General features: G+C 45.3%; 1 protein-coding gene across 3 annotated transcripts in view; it reads left to right on the forward strand.

Annotated features, from left to right (window-relative positions):
* LOC124804850 (ethanolamine kinase) overlaps positions 1 to 19518 on the forward strand; it is a 152504-nt gene that overhangs the window by 6820 nt on the left and 126166 nt on the right. The window contains exon 1 of one of the 3 annotated variants that reach the window (XM_047265203.1): positions 5521 to 5693. The exons of the other annotated variants lie outside the window; for them this stretch is intronic. The gene's annotated coding sequence lies outside the window, so the exon portion shown is untranslated. Of the gene's footprint in view, positions 1 to 5520; positions 5694 to 19518 lie in introns of those variants that run through there. 3 annotated transcript variants of the gene reach the window in all.

A 19518-nucleotide genomic window follows, 5' to 3' on the forward strand; every position in this document is an offset into this window, starting at 1 on the left:
TATATACATATTTAGCATTTATTATATCAACTGACTATTAGAACTATATTGTAATATCGAGGCCATTGATCCAATCCGGTGCTGTGTCTGCAGCTTGGAAGAAATCAGTTGCGTTTCCAGGATATGATCTTAGTGGGCAGGTGGTTGTAATGTGTCGGATAGTCTTGTGAGGTTCACCACAGTTGCAGGACGATTCTGAAAATCCCTATTTGCAAAGTGCATCCTGACAGACACCATGTGAAGCTCTAATTCTATTAAGTGTCTTCCGTATGTGGCTAGGCAGTGGCATTCCTGACATGATCTCAGTAGGGGAGATGGTGTGTGTGTGTGTGTGTGTGTGTGTGTGTGTGTGTGTGTGTGTGTGTGTGTGTGTGTGTGTGTGTAGGGGGGAGACTTACATAGTGGACTCCCAGTAGTACCTGCATTTGTCATTTGTATTGATATTTTCTGCTAGTAGTTCTGCAGTTAGGAGTGGAGGATACCTAGATTTAAGTCTTTTTCAGAGCTATACCAGGGAGATCTTCGTGGAAAGGTAGACAGTGATTTGCTAATATATTTTTTTGTATTCTCTAAGGAAGTGTTCTTGTCTGCGAATGTGTGGGGGGAGCAATATGACACAGGGCAGGAAGCCAGGGAACTGGAGTACTTCCTAAGCTACCACTGATTATTCTCATAGTTTCATTCAGCTTGATATCGACTTTGTGTTGCAACTATTTAGCCAAGCCGGGGAGCAGTATTCAGCAACAGAATACACCAGTCTAAGAGCTGAAGTTCCAAGTGTAGCTGCGTCTGCACTCCTGCCGGATAATTTGTCGATTATGTTGCTCCTAGTATTAACGTCAGCTGCGGTGTTCTCAAAGTGCCTTTTATATGACAGTGTGATGCCCAGGTATTTCGGACATGGATTTTAGCGTAGGAGGTGGTTGTTAAAACATACTACTGGTTGCGTATTTGCTTGTCCATTGTTGAGGTAGAAACTGGACAGTTCAGTTTTATTCATGTTTGGAGTAAGACTCCAGTCAGCGAAGTATTTGCCCACCACGGAGAGGTCCTCCGTGAGTATATTGCTGGCCTCTTCTGTGGGTTTACTGCAGGCAGCTAGTGCTAGGTCGTCAGCATAATCGTATTTTTTGGATCTTGTTTGAGGCAGATGAGAGATATACAGATTGAAAAAGAGTAGGTGAAAGCACCGATCCTTGCAGTAGGCCATAATTCAGTTTCCTTATTTTGCTCTTGCTTTCTCCATGACTATTTGAAAAGGCCGGTCACAAAGCATGTTATTTATTAAGGATACTATTCGGGTGCGCATGGTATTTTACCCAGAAGTTTTTAAAGAAGGCCCTCTCTCCAAACTGTATCATAGGCCACAGTTAAGACGACAAAAACAGCAGTGGTTTATAGTTGACGTTCAAATCTAGCTTCTATGTGCGTTGTGAGGTTTAATACTTGGTCAGCACAGCTGCGCTGTGGTCTAAAACCTGCCTGTTCCACTGGGACACTTTCCAATATTCCATGGCCTAATCTGTTTAGAAGCACCCTCTATAGTAATTTGTAGCATGCAATAAGAAGTGCAATAGGTCGGTACCTCTCTGGCAGGTTCTTCGGTTTATTTGGTTTTAGTACTGAGATAATTTTGGCTCTTTTTAGATTTTGTGGGAGAAATCCTGTTAAGCTGTTTGACTAAAATTTAGCCAGCCACTTATTTGTATGTTTGCCACAGTTTTTGAGAAATTTTGGGTGTATACCACCAAACCCAGGTGCCTTGCCAGATTTGGTGTCATCTAATGCTCTTTTTATTTCTGTTACGGGGGAAGGTCTCGAGTATTCTGGATGAGCTCCTTTTGACCGGCGAAGAGTTTTTAGCTGTCTTTGGATACTTGTCGTGTGCTGTTTCATGCTGGGAGCCCTGGAGAGCGTTAAAATTCGTGCGGTCATTTTGTCGGCTGTTACCTCTGGTATTTCCCGGATGGGGTTATTAGTGCTACCTAGTTCCCTGAAGAGGCTCCAAGCTTTCCTGCTCGATCTTTTAAAATCTGTATTGCTTGTGGTTTCTTCCCATTTCTGACGTCGTTCCATGTTAATCGGTTGAGAAGCTCGTCTGCTACCTCAGGGTCTCCACTGTTCTGGAACTCCTGATACAGCTCCTCAGTTTCGCTGTTCCAACGAGGGATATATTCCTTAAGGAAGCCACGTGGTACAAATCTCTTTGCTGTGGAGATGACAGCTCTTGTAAATCGGTCGTAGTTAATACTTTATGGAGATATCTACCTGGCATCCCATCTAACTGTGCTGCTAGTTTGTCCCAATCTGCTTTCTTCAGGTTCCATCTGGGTCTGGGAGTGGATTTTCCTACAGTTGAGCGGAATGGGCAGTGTATTGAAAGGAGGATATAAGATGAACATCAACAGGAGTAAAACGAGGATAATGGAATGTAATCGAATTAAATCAGGTGATGCTGAGGGAATTACGAGATGAGACACTTAATGTAGTAAAGGAGTTTTGCTATTTGGGGAGCAAAATAACTGATGATGGTCGAAGTAGAGAGGATATAAAATGTGGATTAGCTATGGCAAAGAAAGGGTTTCTGAAGAAGAGAAATTTGTTAACATCGAGTATAGATTTGTGTGTCCGGAAGTCTTTTCTGAAAGTATTTGTATGGAGTGTAACCTGTATGGAAGTGAAACATTGACGGTAAATAGTTTAGACAAGAAGAGAATAAAAGCTTTCGAAATGTGGTGCCACAGAAGAATGCTGGAGATTAGATGGGTAGATCATACAACTAACGAGGAGGTACTGAATAGAATTAGGGAGAAGAGGAATTTATGGCACAACTTGACTAGAGGAAGGGATCGGTTGATAAGACACTTTCTGAAGCATCAAGGGATCACCAGTTTAGTACTGGAGGGAAGCGTGGAGGGTGAAAATGGTAGAGGGAGACAGAGATGAACACCCTAAGCAGATTCAGAAGGGTGTAGGTTGCAGTAGTTACTCGGGGATGAAGAGGTTTCTCTGCGGTAATCACACACGCTGACCACTTAGCTGTCCGCCTCCGGTACCTAAGTGATCAGCGCGGCAGACTGTCTGTCCTAAGGGCCCGGGTTCGATTCCCGGCAGGGTCGGAAATTTTCTGCGCTCAGGGACTGGGTGTTGTGTTGTCCTAATCATTATTATTTCATCCCCACCGACGCGCAAGTCGCCGCAGTGGTGTCAAATCGAAAGACTTGCACCAGGCGAGTGGTCTACCCGACGGGAGGCCCTCGTCACACGGCATTATTTATATTTACCACTTAGCTACAGAGGCGGGCTCTATATCTAATATTGCGTAGATGAGCCTTACTGTGTTTAATGTGGCAAAATTGAAGGGTTGCCACCTCCCCCACCCCCGCGATTCTTCAAAGAACCTAACTTTAATATGTAAAACAGCTTCAAACGTCTGATTCTTTTACAAATGAGTTAAATATTTGATGTTAAGCATGTAAGCGAGAAAAAGTTCGGAAAAGGTTTGAAATTGTGTGTGGAGTTTGATGGAAGTTGCTGAGATACTTCAGCGTAATGTTGTACCTCTTAATGAGTAGATTGTGACAGCATTTTAAATTTTTAAATGTTGGAAATCAATTTTTTATTGTCCGTGGAGGCAGTTCGACGGCAACCTGTTTCGGGTTCCGAGATAGTCGTTTAGTAATGTGCGCAGGTGTACAAGGTATGGAAAAGTAGTTCTTACAATGTTAACTACTTCAACAGGTAGCTCTTTTCATGGAGTTAAATTTGTAACAGATGTATTCCACATGCATTTTGTGTTGACGGAGTAAAAGTGTTGGAGTATGTCCTAAGTTGCATGTTCCAGAGGCAAAAAGTTGGAACACGTTAGCACTATTCGCTTGGGAATAGTTAGCTACCCACATTTTATTGTGATTTCATTATTCAAATTAATACTTCCACTATGATTCTGGTAGCTTGCACTGCAAGCTATTATCCAGATAAGAAGCTTAAAGCTTCCGGCAATGATACACACAGACCGATCTGGCGCGGTCGTGAAACTGGATTAGTGTGGTGAGGACAGCGTTAGAAACATCCGTCCATATACGATACAGTTTTTCCGCGATTTCCCTAAATCGCCTAATCCCAAGATGGTTGCTTTGGTATAGCACGTCCAATTTCTGTCCTCGTATCTGTAGCGAAACGTGGGAAATGAAATACAACTAGTGAACAGATAGTGTCTTAGACAAATAAAATATGCCATAACGAAAAATTATTACTTTCATTGAGGTGAAAACATGCTATTAAAATATGATGCATACCTGTTTTATAACATGCAGTAATATAATGAAGCTATAGTGGCAGCGTCACAAAATGTACACAAAATCAGCTTACCATCGTCGCACGTATTTACGAGTAGAATATGGTTATAGTAGGCCTCAGTTCTCGCAGTCGTACCCTCTCTGAAGTATAGCTACTGTTCATAAACTGCAGAGCAGTAGCCACAGCGTTTTCGTGCTGTAAGCTCGATAGGTGTCGCTACTATACGTGTACACCCATACGTCAATTATAAAATTGTACATTATGCGATAAATGAAGGATACATTTCAGTTGTTGCGAACTGTACAATTTTATAATTGACGAATATGTGTAGAATTACAGTAGCGACATCTAACGAGATTATGACACAATCACATGTCGTTACTGTACTGCAATTTGTTATGAATGGTAGCTATGTCTACAGACGGTATGACTGTGCCAGAACTGTGGTCTAGTTTACGGCGTATTTCAAATATTTGCGATGATAAGCTGATTTTGTGACGATGCCACTCTGGCTTTATTTGGACATGTTATAAAAATGGTAGGCTATGCCTCGTCACATTTTAATAGCATGTTTTCACATCCATGACAGTAATAATTTTTCGTTATGGCGTTTGTTGTTATTCTAAGACGTAATCTGTTCACTGGTTGTATTTCATTTCCCATGCTTTGCTGCAGACCTGAAGATGGTCATTGCTGACCGAAAATGGTAGCCTAAGGGCCAAAAGTTTTGTGATCATATGTGGAAAGAAGAGAAATTCATTCTACACTTACTGGATCACTGTTTTAATCTGCGACCGTGTTGCAACTTGTGAATCTAATGATATCCTTGCTGATGGGATGTGGAATCCTAATCATCTTTCCGTAATGATACACATACGTGATACACTCGTTTATACCTCTTTACCTTTCGAGTGCTTCAATTTCCCTGGATGACCTCCATAAAATATTATCCGCATGTTAAAGGACATGAGAGTAAAGTTTCTAAGTAGCTTTATTCCGATGTTCGAATCTGTGTGTCGGCGACCAAAAACGGTCTTTAGGTGCGACGTACTACGCGTCAGCATCACAGCTGCTGTTGTGTTGATACAATCTGCGCGTGATGTGTGAATGGATTGGTAGGGCAGAGAGAGAGAGAGAGAGAGAGAGAGAGAGAGGGCAGCACTTTATCAGAAACGACATGAGAGCTTACGTAAAGAGGCACTCCGGTGCAGGGATCCTCAGTAGCTCACGGAAGCTGGTAGTGTGAAGTGACGTTTGTTGCGCTGATGGGTTCGCAAAACAACGCGCTCCGTTTGCCGCTGACCATCCAAGAGGATAACCTTCCAGGTGGCTGCGCGGCTGTGCTTAGACACATCAAGCCGCACTGGAACGAAGAAAGGATCAAATTCAAGGTGACAGAACGCGACGCAACTTGGCTAACTACTTAGTATGACGTGCTAAATGGTGCGCTACTGCTATAGCAAATCCTGGCGTTTCGTTACTTAAGCAGTCGACGAAAGAAGTTCACATTAAACAACTAATATCCGAACGACGCAGAAATTTTAAGGGAGCTTATACTACTTCGTATAAGTTTTATAGAATTAATTCTTTAAATCGAGTTTTCCCACGTATTGCGTGTTTGAGTGCCTGCCGGAGTGTGATACGGTATGTGAAATTTACCTAGTTGACAGTTATTCCCTCTTTACATTGGATCCTGGCCGTGTTGTTTCTGTATCTGATGCCCTTAATTGTTTCGTTAGTGCGAAACTATCACGCCCTCCCTCAAGCTAGATTAAGAACAAATTATTTTACGGTAGTTAGCGTAATTTAAATCCTGAAAGTTAAATGGCTGTTAATTGCGAAATTTTGTTTGTTACTTAGGAAAGCTGTACATTTTTTTATCTTGGACCTTTCTAATTTCTCTGGTGCTTTGTCATGGAAAGAATGGGAATGTTCGCGGCGGTAATTCTACTTTAACTTCAAAAGGAGTGTTAAAATAGCGTATTGGTAATGCACCAAGGTTTGTTTGCAATTTGAGAAAAAGGTGAATTTAGAATTTGGCTCTGTGCGTATAGTTAGACGCATTTAGAGGAGGAATGACCCTGGCGTTTTTACTACTACTACTACTACTACTAGTATTATTAATTGTTGTTAAAGTATTTGAGATACTGCCTTATCAGCCGGTAACAGGAAAGCTATTGTTAACAAAAAGTTCGATAGCACAGATGCATCGAGAAAGGAAATTGTGCTTTGCTTTCCCGGCAGACCCTTTAGTGCTAAGGAAGAGAGTAGCGTACCACTATGAGGTAATGAACTTGCGGAGGCGAAAGAGTTTCATCTCTCCATGAAACGTGCACAAATAATTCTACTGAGGTGGGTTGTTGTTGGGGGGGGGGGGGGGGGGGGTCGTGAAGAGAATGACGCGAAACTCTGAAACGGACACCTGTACAAGGTGTATGGAAGTAGTTTACCATGAAGATTATGGACATGAGTAGTAGTCAGCCAAGATGATGATAAAGACGCTGGTATTGTGTTAGGCATAAAAAGGTAAGATACTGCTCTTCTTAACTAGGTTTAACAATGGACTTCCAACTCGGGATGACGTGATTTAAAATGTGCGACAATATTGCTTGTTTGATTGTTCAGCGTTGTTTCATCCTCCGCACCTGTGTATTTATAACATTATCAGAATCGTCATAGCCACTTAGTCAGATGATGATGATGAATTACGACGTTAGGAAGAGATTTAAAATATCCTCGTCAATTTTTAAAACATTCATAAACTCAATAAGATCATGAAATAAGGCCGTTTTGACCTTGGCAAGAAACTGGGAAGACTATGTTCCTTCGGGAATAAAATTAGAAAGCTACAAATTTCATAGGAATGTAAATAAGCTACACGTCTTGAGCTTTGCATGTGCTATAAAGATTTCAGCAACCAAAACTCTGTTAGTGACTGTCGTAGGAAAGGAACAAATGAGTTATCGATGGTAAAACATTGGAGCAAGTGTTTTGTTTCCAGTCTCTTGGCTTGGACATAACCTATGAAAAGGCCAAGTACAAAAAGTAAAATGCCACAGAATACGTGGTGCATTTGTAAGAACTCCCAAGGCAGTTGGAAACGTAGGAAAGGAGGTTCCTCATAGCTGTAAAAACAATTTGAAGTAACATGGTTTGCGTGTGTCGGAGACTAGAATCTCAAATAAAGCTTTTTAAGGCTTTGAGGAGAACATCAGTAGACAGTCATGAAATTTATTCGTAATTGCGGAATCTTCCTGACATTAGCTGCGTTTGATATGGTTCAAATGGCTCTAAGCACAATGGGACTTAACATCTGAGGTCATCAATCCCTTAGATTTAGAAGTACTTAAAACTTACTAACCTAAGGACATCACACACATCCATGCCCGAGGCGGATTCGAACCTGCGACCGTAGCAGCCGCGTGATTTTGGACTGAAGCGCCTAGAACCGCTCGGCCACAGCGGCCGGCAGCTGCGTTTGGTATGGGTATGTTACCTATTGGTAACACATGAAAGTGTATCAGACCGGGAAGCGAACCCGTATTTCCCGCTTGTCGCGAGCCTAAGCAACTTCGGCTATCGAGCACGCTTCCACGACCGACCCAGACTTCCATGCGCCATAACTGCGCTTCCAGGATCGATCCAAACGCTTATATGTCATACTGCCTACGACCCCATCGCTCCCTACTTTTACTTGGATTCCCACCACAGTGTTTCAGGGAGACAAACATACGAATTTTGCCCGGAAAATACGTATAAAAGTTGAATAATAACTTTATTTTACAATAATTCAGGTATTACAATATGGTCTCCTTCAAAGTACTCGCCCTGAGACGCGATACACTTCTGCCAACGCCGTTTCCACTGTTGATAACATTGCTGAAAGTCTTCAGTTGTGATGTTCAGTTGCCGTGTCGTTTCCGCCATGATGGCTTCCACATCTCCCAAGTGCCGCCCCCGAAGCACCATTTTGCATTTCGGGAACATGAAGTAACACGGGGCTAAATCGGGAGAATAAGGCGGGTGGTCTGTCCCGGTGATTGAGCTTCGGGCCAAAAACTCGCGCACAACGAGCGACGTGTGAGCAGGTGCATTGTCGTGATGAAGGATCCACCTGCCCCCTTTCGCCAACTCCGGTCGAACTCGGGCCACACGAGTTCTGAGACGTGTCAGAACTTCAACGTAAAAGTTTCCGTTCACTCTCTGGCCGGGAGGAACAAATTCCTTGTGAACAATGCTCCTAGAATCAAAGAAAACAATCAACATTTTCTTCACATTGGACCTTGATTCTCGCGACTTTTTTGTTCTCGGTTCTCCTGCTAGTTTCCATTCCTTGCTTTGAGATTTGAGCTCCACATCGAATTCGTAAAACCAGGACTCGTCTCCAGTGATGACTCGGTTGAGAAACTCCCATCGTTCCTCTGCTTCCAACCAATCCTCACAGCACTCAACCCTCTTTCCTTTCTGTTCTGGCGTCAAGAGCTTCGGTACGATTTTCGCACACAATTTCTTCATTTCAAGTTTTTGTGTCAGGATTTCGTGAACGATTGTTTTGGAGATTGACAGCTCGTCAGCAATCATTCTGACTGTCAATCTACGGTCTTTAAGAACACAAGCCCGAATTCGTTCAACATCTTCATCGGAACTCGATGTCGACCGGCGTCCTGGGCGAGGGTCATCGCTCACTACTTCTCTGCCATCCCGGAACCTTTTTAACCACTTGGTCACGGTTGGTTCCTGCAGAGAATTGTCTCCGTAAACCTGTTTCAAACACTCAAAAATTCTTGCCTAGCTTTGCAAGAAACTTGATGTTGACGCGCTGTTCCTCAATCAGAGAGAGCTCCACGCCGACGGCAGGTGAAAAAGGGTAACTGTCAACAAGCTGCCGCACACTCCCACCTTCACGCAGAGTGGTCTGACTCGAAATTAGCGTTGATGGGATTGATTACAGCAGTAGTCCCACCTGGCGGTGACTGCAACTTGTAACATAAAGACATTATTCAACTTTTATACGTATTTTCCGGACAAACCTCGTATTTTAGTGACGATCTTGCGGCTGTACTAAATTTATAACAAGAATGTCACCACCAACATCTGTCGCTTCAGATATTTTTAAAAATAATAAGTATTAGCAACGGGCAAAATAACGACCGCAATACTAATGCTGAATACGCTTGTCTTCTTGAAACCGTGTGGCGGGAATCCAAGTAAAGTTGCGAGCGATGGGGTCGTAGACAGTTCTGGAAGCGTGCTTGAATAGCCAGAGTTGAGGTGAGCGCGACAAATAGGAAATCCAGGTTCGACTCCTGGTCCGTAACAAATTTTCATGGGTCACAGGTAATATGGTCTCACCTAATGCAGCTAATTTCAGAAAGATCCCGAATTGCGAATGAATTTCGTTTCTTCGGACATTTTAAAAATAAGAATCAGTAGACATAGAATATGTTGAACTCAGACCTGTCTTATCTTAGCCTATATCCGAAGACAGAAGATGATGACAATAATACGATAAGGCAGTAAATTGTAAAGTTTTGTAAGTGTAAAAGTGCGAAAGAAATAAGACCGAACTTGACACCAACGATAGATGGATCTGAACTCTTCGGGTAATTTGCCTTGAAGGCACGACCACTACACTCTGCGACGAGATGGTTGGAAAATGAATTCTCACAGTATAGACATCAAAAGACCTCACCAAAGAGGCCGTTACTAATTATTAACAATAGCAGTTGGTTGGCGTTTTTGTTTAAGGTGAGCTCGTATGAGCCATGAAACAGATATGCATAAAATGCATGTTTGACCATCAGCTGCTTTTATTTTAAAACCAAATATCGACCGATTTGTCATGGACCGCCCTCATGTATAAGGGTTAAAGTGGTTTAAGCCACAACATTACTTAATAACGTGTAGAACAGTATACGATACAGGACTTTTAGAAGCAAACATAATAATACCAAGTGTACACAGAATACTGCTATTATACATTACTTGACGATTGTTGATAGTCGCCTTCCAAAAATGTTTAAAACAGATATGCAACTCCAGTGGTCAAAATCCAGCACTTGAAACCTGAAGGTCATGCCTTTGATCGCATCACTGTTGATACATTTGCCACGCTCGCACACTTCAGCCTTTGTACAAAAGGTGTCAAACGGAGTAAAATCACGATATAAGCATTGCGACAGTTTATTAAGAGGACATGAGACGTGTTGCAAGGAAGTGCAGGAAGACTAAGTCCCAACTTCCCTTCTGCGCTCAAGCTCGAATTGGCAAAGGATGAAGGAGGAAATAGGCTTTGTCCTTGGGAAGGAACCATCAAGGCAAGTGCCTTGCGCGAATTAGGGGAAACTACTGAAAACCGAGGGCTTGAACCGGCATCCTCCCTGACGCAAGTCCTCTGTCTTGCCTCTGCACCACCGTACTCGATCGGAACACATGCCCTGATAGGGAACTCTCTCTGCATATGCCTTAAGTGATTCAGGGAAAGCACGGAAAACCCAAATCTGGACAGCTGGTCGGAAATTTGAATGCTGGTTCTCCAGAATGCAACTATAGTGGGAAAACGTTTGAAAGCAAAGATTTAATGAAGCGAATTTATTGGACTTTCCACTTCCTGTTTACGCATATTACATCTTTGTTTTTGGTGTATTTTGTTTTTTGGCCGCAATGTACGAACCTTGTTTTTCATACCTTTCGCGCTTCACCTGCCCTCGAACACACATTTTCATACCCCCCCAGGGGGTCCACAACTCTTTTGTGGATACGTGCGTAGCGAGCACGGGACCTCGAGCTAATGTGGCCCTCCTTCCTTTCCGGGCTGCATACCTTCCCTTTCCGCATCCTTCCCCGTCCCCCATCTTCGCCCCTCCCCCTCCCCCTCACCTCTGGCTCTTTCCTTCCCTTTCTCCCCCTCTGGGAGTATGGTTTGTGCCTACGTTCGTAGACGGACGCTCGAAACTGTTACAAATTCCTTGCTTTCTACACTTGCAAGTCTTCGTCCTTCCTCTGTCCTTCTCTTTTCCTTACCTCTTCTCTTTGCCCTTTTCTCCGCTGCGGCGTTTGAGACCCCTCTTCTTTCCTTTCCCTTTCTCTTTTTTCCTCCCTGTGCGTGTCTGAAGGCCGACCCACGCATTTCCATGCGTAGCCGGTGACGGGGTAACGCGTAATTCCCCGCCCCGGGTAGACAGGTAGGACACGTACGTACCCCCTGGTAACGGCCAGGCCCAGGGAGGGGTGATTACCCGAGCTGATACCTTCCGAAAGTGCCGATTGGTCCCTCTGTCCGTTTGTCGGGAGGTGTGACCTGAGGTGTGAACAATCACCTAAGGTGGGAGTGCCCTCAGAGAGGGCCCCCACAAGGGAGGAGCGCGCCATCGGAGACGCCGGTAATCATGGGGGATTCTTCCGCAATGCTTCCTCACCTTCCACTATGTCTGCTCACAAGCGTAAGTTCACTGAGTCTCAGCCACAGACAGTTCTTCCATTGTTGCCACAGTTCCTTGTTGTTTCTCGGTCTGACGAAGGTCACGACTTCTCCACGGTCAACCCTTTCATTATTCAGAAAGGTGTCGACGCAATTGCAGGTCCTGTAAAGTCTTGTTCCAGATTACGGAATGGAACCCTGTTGTTAGAAACAGTCAGTGCCCTCCAGGCACAAAAATTGCTGCGTACTTCTCTGCTCCACACCTTCCCTGTCCGGGTTGAGGCGCACCGCACTTTAAATTCCTCGCGTGGAGTCGTTTATACACGCTCCCTCGATGGATTGTCTGACGAAGAAATTCAGCACTACCTGTCTGACCAGGGCATAACGGCTGTTCATAGAGTTGTGAAAAGGGTTGACACGAACATCATTCCAACCTGCACTGTCTTCTTGACATTTGACAAAGTTCAAATCCCATCGAAAATCAAAGCAGGCTATGAGATAATTTCCGTTCGCCCTTACGTCCCAAACCCTACGAGTTGCTATCGGTGTCAGCGGTTCAATCACACCAGCCAGTCCTGTTCCAATCCGGCCAAATGTGTTACGTGTGGCAAGGATGCCCATGAGGGTGCTTGTCCACCTCCATCCCTTCGCTGCATCAACTGTATGGGTGACCACGCTGCTTCCTCTCGAGATTGCTCCGTTTTTAAGGACGAAAAGCTCATCCAGGAAATCAGAGTGAAGGAAAAGGTGTCGACCTTTGCTGCTCGAAAATTATTCGCCAGTCGACAGCCCACCGTGCCTCAGACAGGAAAATACAGCACTGTCCTTGCTTCTCCTCGGCCAACAAAGGAGGCGGCCACGCAGACTTGCGACCTCACCTTTAGTGCCACGGTCGTCAGATCGGCCAGCGCAAAGATCGCCCGTTCAACCTCACCACTTTCGCCTGCCCACTCTCTGGCTCACCCTTCGTCGGGTTCTGCTAAATCTCGAGCCCAAAAGTCAGACACCAAGACTTCGAAAAAAGAGCATACTCGTGAAGAGTTTTTACGTACCGCAACTTCCCAACCATCGGTTCCTCCTTCATCTAAACATCATACTTCCAAGAAGGCTACAAAGAAACCCAGTTCCTCTCCTTCTCCGCCAAGGCGTGTCCCATCTACAGCACCACCTGGCGGAAATCGCCCTCGGCCGTCTTCTGTGTCACCGAGGCGCACTGCTGGCGGCCGATCAACCGGCCGATCGCTGGTGGCAGGAGCTGCTCCTGAACAACCTATGGATCAGGATCTTCTGCCTTCGGCTGAATGCCATTCCATGCTGTCGGTCGCAAGCTCTGAGCAGTCGTTGAGTTGACAGCAACCTTGGTCACATTCCTCCATTTTCTGTTCACCCTATGTCCATTCTCCACTGGAATATCCGCGGTATTCGAGCCAATCGGGATGAATTGTCAATCCTCTTACGATCCTACTCGCCAGTCATCTTCTGTCTTCACGAAACAAAGCTGCGTCCCCATGACCGCTTTGTTCTCCCTCATTTTCAGTCCGTCCGATATGATCTCCCCTCTGTTGAAGGCACTCCAGCACATGGAGGACTCATGATTCTTCTCCATGATACTCTCCATTATCACCCAATCCACTTAAACACTTCCTTCCAAGCTGTCGCCGTCCGTCTTTCCCTTTCCGGGTACACGTTCTCTCTTTGTACTGTATACATTCCATCGTCCACACCAATGGCACGAGCTGATCTCCTTCATCTTCTTGGTCAGCTTCCACCCCCTATTTGCTGGTTGGGGACTTCAACGCTCACCACCCGCTTTGGGGATCTCCACATCCTTGTCCACGTGGCTCACTATTGCTAGACGTCTTCCACCAAGCGGATCTAGTTTGCCTCAACACTGGGGTCCCTACATTTTTGTCTGCCTCCACGACAAATTATCTCATTTGGACCTTGCGGTCGGTACTGTTCCGCTAGCTCGGCGCTTCGAATGGTTCGCCCTTGATGATACACACTCGAGTGACCACTTTCCATGTGTCCTTCGACTGCAGCCTCAACTGCCATATATGCGCCCGCGACGCTGGAAGTTTGCCCAAGCTGATTGGACACTTTTTTCGTCTCTAGCGACATTCAATGACCGTCACTTTCCCAGCGTCGACGATGAGGTCACACATATTACCGACGTTATTCTGCGGAACGTTCAATACCACGCACCTCCGAATTGCCCCGGCGCCCCCCAGTTCCTTGGTGGAACGAGGCATGCCGTGATGCACTACGTGAGCGGCGACGTGCTCTCCGCGTTTTCCGCCACCATCCTACTTTGGCCAACTGTATCCGCTATAAGCAGTTCCGTGCGCGATGCCGTCGTGTCATCCGCGATAGCAAGAAGGCAAGCTGGAAATTCTTTATTAGCTCTTTTAACACCTTCACTCCCTCCTCGGAAGTTTGGAGTCGGCTTCGACGGTTCTCAGGCGCGCCTAGTTTCTCCCCGGTCTCTGGGCTCACTGTCGCGCATGATACATTAGTGGACCCCGTCGCAATTTCTAACTCGTTGGGTTAGCACTTTGCTGAGATTTCGAGCTCTTCAAATTACCCGCCAGCGTTTCTCCCGAAGAAACGTGCAGCGGAAGTGCGACCTCTTGCTTTCTCCTCTCAAAATCGCGAAAGCTACAATACTGTTTTCTCCATGTGGGAACTCCAACATGCACTCTCTTCTTCTCGCTCCTCCGCCCCAGGACCGGATGGTATCCACGTCCAAATGTTGCTGCATTTATCAACCCATAGTCTGCGTTACCTCCTTCGCCTTTATAATCGAATTTGGACCGACAGTACTTTTCCCAGACGATGGCGGGACGCTATCGTCGTTCCTGTTCCGAAACCTGGAAAGGACAAACATCTCCCCTCTAGCTATCGCCCCATTTCTCTCACGAGTAGTGTCTGTACGGTTTTGGAGCGTATGGTGAATTACAGTTTAGCGTGGTGGCTGGAATCCCGCAGTCTTTTAACACCTGCTCAATGCGGATTCCAAAGCATTGTTCTGCAGTTGACCATCTTGTTGCTCTCTCCACTTACATCATGAACAATTTTCTCCGGAAACGCCAAACAGTAGCAATATTTTTTGATCTGGAGAGAGCATACGATACCTGTTGGAGGACAGGCATCCTCCGCACACTGTTCTCTTGGGGCTTTCGAGGTCGGCTGCCCCTTTTTCTTCGCGAATTTATGGCAGAGCGCACATTTAGGGTGCGGGTGAACACTACTCTCCCGTACTTTCTCCCAAGAAAACGGGGTACCCCAGGGCTCCGTGCTGAGTGTTGTACTGTTTGCCATTGCCATCAATCCAATTATGGATTGTCTCCTTCCTGATGTCTCGGGCTCCCTCTTTGTGGACGATTTTGCGATCTACTACAGCTCTCAACGGACCAGCCTTCTTGAACGACGTCTTCAAGGATGTCTCGATCGCCTCCACTCTTGGAGCATCGAAACCGGCTTCCGTTTTTCTCCCAGTAAGACCGTTTGTGTTAATTTTTGGCGACGTAAGGAGTTTCTTCCGCCCTCCTTACATCTAGGCCCTGTCAACCTTACGTTTTCAGACGTCGCTAAATTCTTGGGTCTTATGTTTGACAGAAAACTGTGCTGCGATCCCTCAACACCATCCGTGTCCTGAATGGTACCTCCTTAGTGCGCTCGAAATTGGACTATGGCAGCATAGTCTACTCCTCTGTTCGGCCGTCTATTCTTCAGCGTCTCGACTCTATCCACCACCGTGGATTACGTTTAGTGTCTGGAGCTTTTTACACCAGCCCTGTGGAAAGCCTTTATGCTGAGACTGCTGAACCTCCGCTGTCCAATCGGCGAGCAGTCCTTCTGAGTCGTTATGCTAGCCATCTGTCTTCCATGCCTGCTAATCCAGCCCATGACATTTTTTTCGACGCCTCCTTTGATGTAGGGTATGCAGGCCGCCCCTCCTCCCTACTACCACCGGGAGTCCGCTTCCGTCAACTGCTCCATTCTCTTTCCTTCCGCTTTCCTAAAACCTTCATGACAACTTGGGGTACAGCACCGCCTTGGCTCCGTCCCCGGATCTGCCTGCTCCGTGACCTTTGTCGATTTCCCAAGGATGGTACCCCTTCACTTGTTTATCGTCGGGCATTTGCTGCTCTATGTGCACAAATGACGGACGCCACATTTATTTACACCGACGGCTCGAAAACATCGTTAGGTATAGGGAGTGCCTATATTGTTGGCGACACCCCAAATCAGTTTCGGCTTCACGACCAGTGTTCGGTTTATACTGCGGAGCTTTACGCTCTTCTCCAGGCTGTCCACTACAACCGCCGCCATCAGCGGATACAATACGTTATCTGCTCAGATTCTCTCAGCTCTCTCCTCAGTCTCCAAGCTCTTTATCCTGTGCACCCTCTGGTCCACCGGATTCAGGACGGTCTGCGCTTGCTCCACCTGGGGGGCGTCTCGGTGGCGTTCCTCTGGCTCCCGGGACACGTTGGTATCTGTGGAAATGAGGCGGCCGATATTGCAGCCAAGGCTGCAGTCTCTCTTCTTCGGCCAGCTATTCAATCGATTCCCTTCGCCGATCTCCGGAGCGTTTTATGTCGTCGTGTTGTTCATTTATGGCACGCGCATTGGTCGACACTTCCCCATAATAAATTGCGGGACGTGAAAGCTCTTCCTTGTGCTTGAACCTCTTCCTCCCGAAAGCGTCGTCGGGAGGAGGTAATTTTAACTAGACTCCGGATAGGGCACTGTCTTTTTAGCCATCGACATCTTTTAAGCGGCGATCCTCCCCCACTCTGTCCCCACTGCTCTCAGCTGTGGACGGTAAGACACCTTTTAATTGAGTGCCCCTATTTTAATCCGTTACGCTCCCGTCTACAGCTATCGCCTGATATATCGTCGATTTTAGCAGATGACACGCGCTCAGCCGACCGCGTTCTCAAGTTTATTAGTGCCAGTGAAATGACGTCAGTCATTTGAAGCTCTTTTTGGGGACAACCAACCCCTTTCTGTAGTGGATTTTTAAGCCTTCCTTCTGCTTTTAGTTTCTCTAATTTTGACTTTCGTTCCCATTGCTGCTGGTTTCCATTTTCGGTTTTTTACTGTTTCCTAAGTCACGGACCAGGCGCTAATGACCATAGCAGTTTTGCGCCCTAAAACCAAAACAAAACATTTTCATACTCAAAACGGGATATGAAAGTAAATTTCTGTCGCCGCTCTCACCGTGAGACACTTGTGTTGTAGCCGCCTAGTTTACTCTTTCATCGTTTTGTTTTTGTCCGATATGACACCAATTCTGAATTTTTATTAAGAGTTTTCGAGGTACGTTTGAAAACCTTTTTGGTGTGTGTGCTGTGAATTCGTTAAAAACTCTTCTCTTGTATTATTACTGTTCGTGTGTGGCAGTTTTCGCCCACTGCTTGAATACTGCTCGGCAGTGTGGGATCCGTACCAGATAGGGTTGTTAAAAGAGATAGAGAAGATCCAACGGAGAGCAGCGCGCTTCGTTACAGGATCATTTAGTAATCGCGAAAGCGTTACGGAAATGATAGATACCCTCCAGTGGAAGACTCTGCAGGAGAGACGCTCAGTAGCTCGGTACGGGCTTTTGTTGAAGTTTCGAGAACATACCTTCACCGAAGAGTCAAGCAGCATATTGCTCCCTCCTACGTATATCTCGCGAAGAGACCATGAGGATAAAATCAGAGAGATTAGAGCCCACACAGAAGCATACCGACAATCCTTCTTTCCACGAACAATACGAGACTGGAATAGAGGGGAGAACCGATAGAGGTACTCAAGGTACCCTCCGCCACACACCGTCAGGTGGCTTACGGAGTATGGATGTAGATGTAGATATTTTAAGTATTTGTAGAGACTATTACTGTCTCTGATAATCTTACTCAGTTTGTGTCATTTGGGTGGTGGTTTTCCTCGAAAATTATCTGGAAAAGCGGAGTATGTTCTGTCACTTTTTAAGGCTCTGAGCTTGTCAAATACCTAGTTTTTAAAATATCTGAAATCATTTTAATAGTCAATCAAGGACCTCATTCCACCAGCTCTTCTGAGTAGCCCTGGCTCCTATCTGGGATCGAGCTAGTTGTTGCTGTGGTAATAATACACTGGAATTGAGTTTTGGGTTCCCTTCACGGTCGGACCATTCAGGTTCAAGTTTGCCATGGTTCTCCAAATCAAGGCGAATGCAGAGATGGTTCTTTCGAAAACCACACGGGCGATTTAATTTTCCAGTTCTCCCCCAGTCAGAGTTCTTGCATAGTCTCTGATGACCTCGTCGTCGACCAGAAATTAAACAATTTTTCTTACTTTCCTTGCCCTGAATAGACAAGGCTGATGGATCTGTAACCTTTGTACTAGCAAAATAATCGATGCATAGCAGTTTATCATTTTTGTTTTCTATTTCTCTCTGGAAACGAATGTCTGCCTTGAAGGTTGGTGCAAAAAAAGCGTGATTTCCTGTAGGCTATTTATAGAATTATGGGTGTTGTTGGACTATGTGCCGCAAAGGGCCTTCATTTAACAACTGTTAAGGGGGTGGCCGAGTACTGCACATGTCATTCTAAACTTCGATCTGTTGTCCTACAAGTGACTGTAGATGACATCAACATGATTTTCATAGCCATAAAGAACATTAATTAGTTTATAATATGGCGTTACTGTTCAGGTCATAATCCAACCATCGATAGTCATAAATTCGGTGAACACTGCCAGGATGAACCAGCGGCTTCCTCCGGCCCGAGAACAGGTTCACCAGGCCTATTGTGGGGGCACGTACAGCGTAATCTGAGACGCGAAATACGGCGCAGTAACGTATTGCCCGTGAAAGAATTTTTTGGATTCGTTGTAAGTATTCACTTTTATCAAAGCCCGTCTCCGTTCCCGAGGTCGGAAACTCATATTCGTTCCGTGTCGTTCGGATCTGAGGTAGCCGGTTCGATTCCTGATGACAGGAAAAAAAATTCAAAAGAATACAAGAAACCAGTGCCTACAGTTGAATCCGAAATTAGTAGTAGTAGTAGTAGTAGTAGTAGTAGTAATTGTGAAGCCTTTTCTGTCCAGTGAAGCTGTTAGAAACATGGTTATTTTTCTCTTTAAATGTAGGTGTTCTGGCACGTAGGTGGTATTTCTTAAATATCACCAAAACATTCTTTAACAACGAAAATGGTGGTTAAACGACTGAAAGTTAGCTTTAATCCTTTCATTTGCTATAGGCATGTAGTTTGGAAGTGGAAGCTAGGTGAGTTAAAATAGTTGCTAAGGCAATAACTATAAGTGCAGCGTCGGTCAGTGTCGTATTTATTCCTCTGGTCTGTAAAACGACGACCGTGCATTTCAACTGAACCAAAGCCTGTTAACAAACAAAAACTCAACGAAGCTAAAATCAGTGCGGAGTGAAGCTTTCCGAGAGTTTGTAATGTTATTGGGATTTCAGTAGTATGAAAGCTGTGAGTACCCTTGAAAAGGCATTCACCTATCTGTATATTAAATGATCAACTTATGAGATGAGACATATTTTTTGAAAGACATTTGTTTTATATAATTTACATAACTGTAAAGATGCGCATCTAGCGCGAACGCTAATACATCGATTGCACAGTCAAAGAAACATTTTAACAGAAGCTGAACTGACGTTCCGCTTCGATCTAAATAAAAGATGACAGTAACAAACTTTTGCAGATCTTCAGATTTTAATGTACTTCTGCTTGTAATGTGAAAAAGGTAAAGAAGGTCGACTTAAAGCTAGAAAAGTGAGCGGTCTTGCCAGCGTGCAGACA

The sequence above is a fragment of the Schistocerca piceifrons genome, chromosome 7 (assembly GCF_021461385.2).
Source record: "Schistocerca piceifrons isolate TAMUIC-IGC-003096 chromosome 7, iqSchPice1.1, whole genome shotgun sequence".
Taxonomy (NCBI): domain Eukaryota; kingdom Metazoa; phylum Arthropoda; class Insecta; order Orthoptera; family Acrididae; genus Schistocerca; species Schistocerca piceifrons.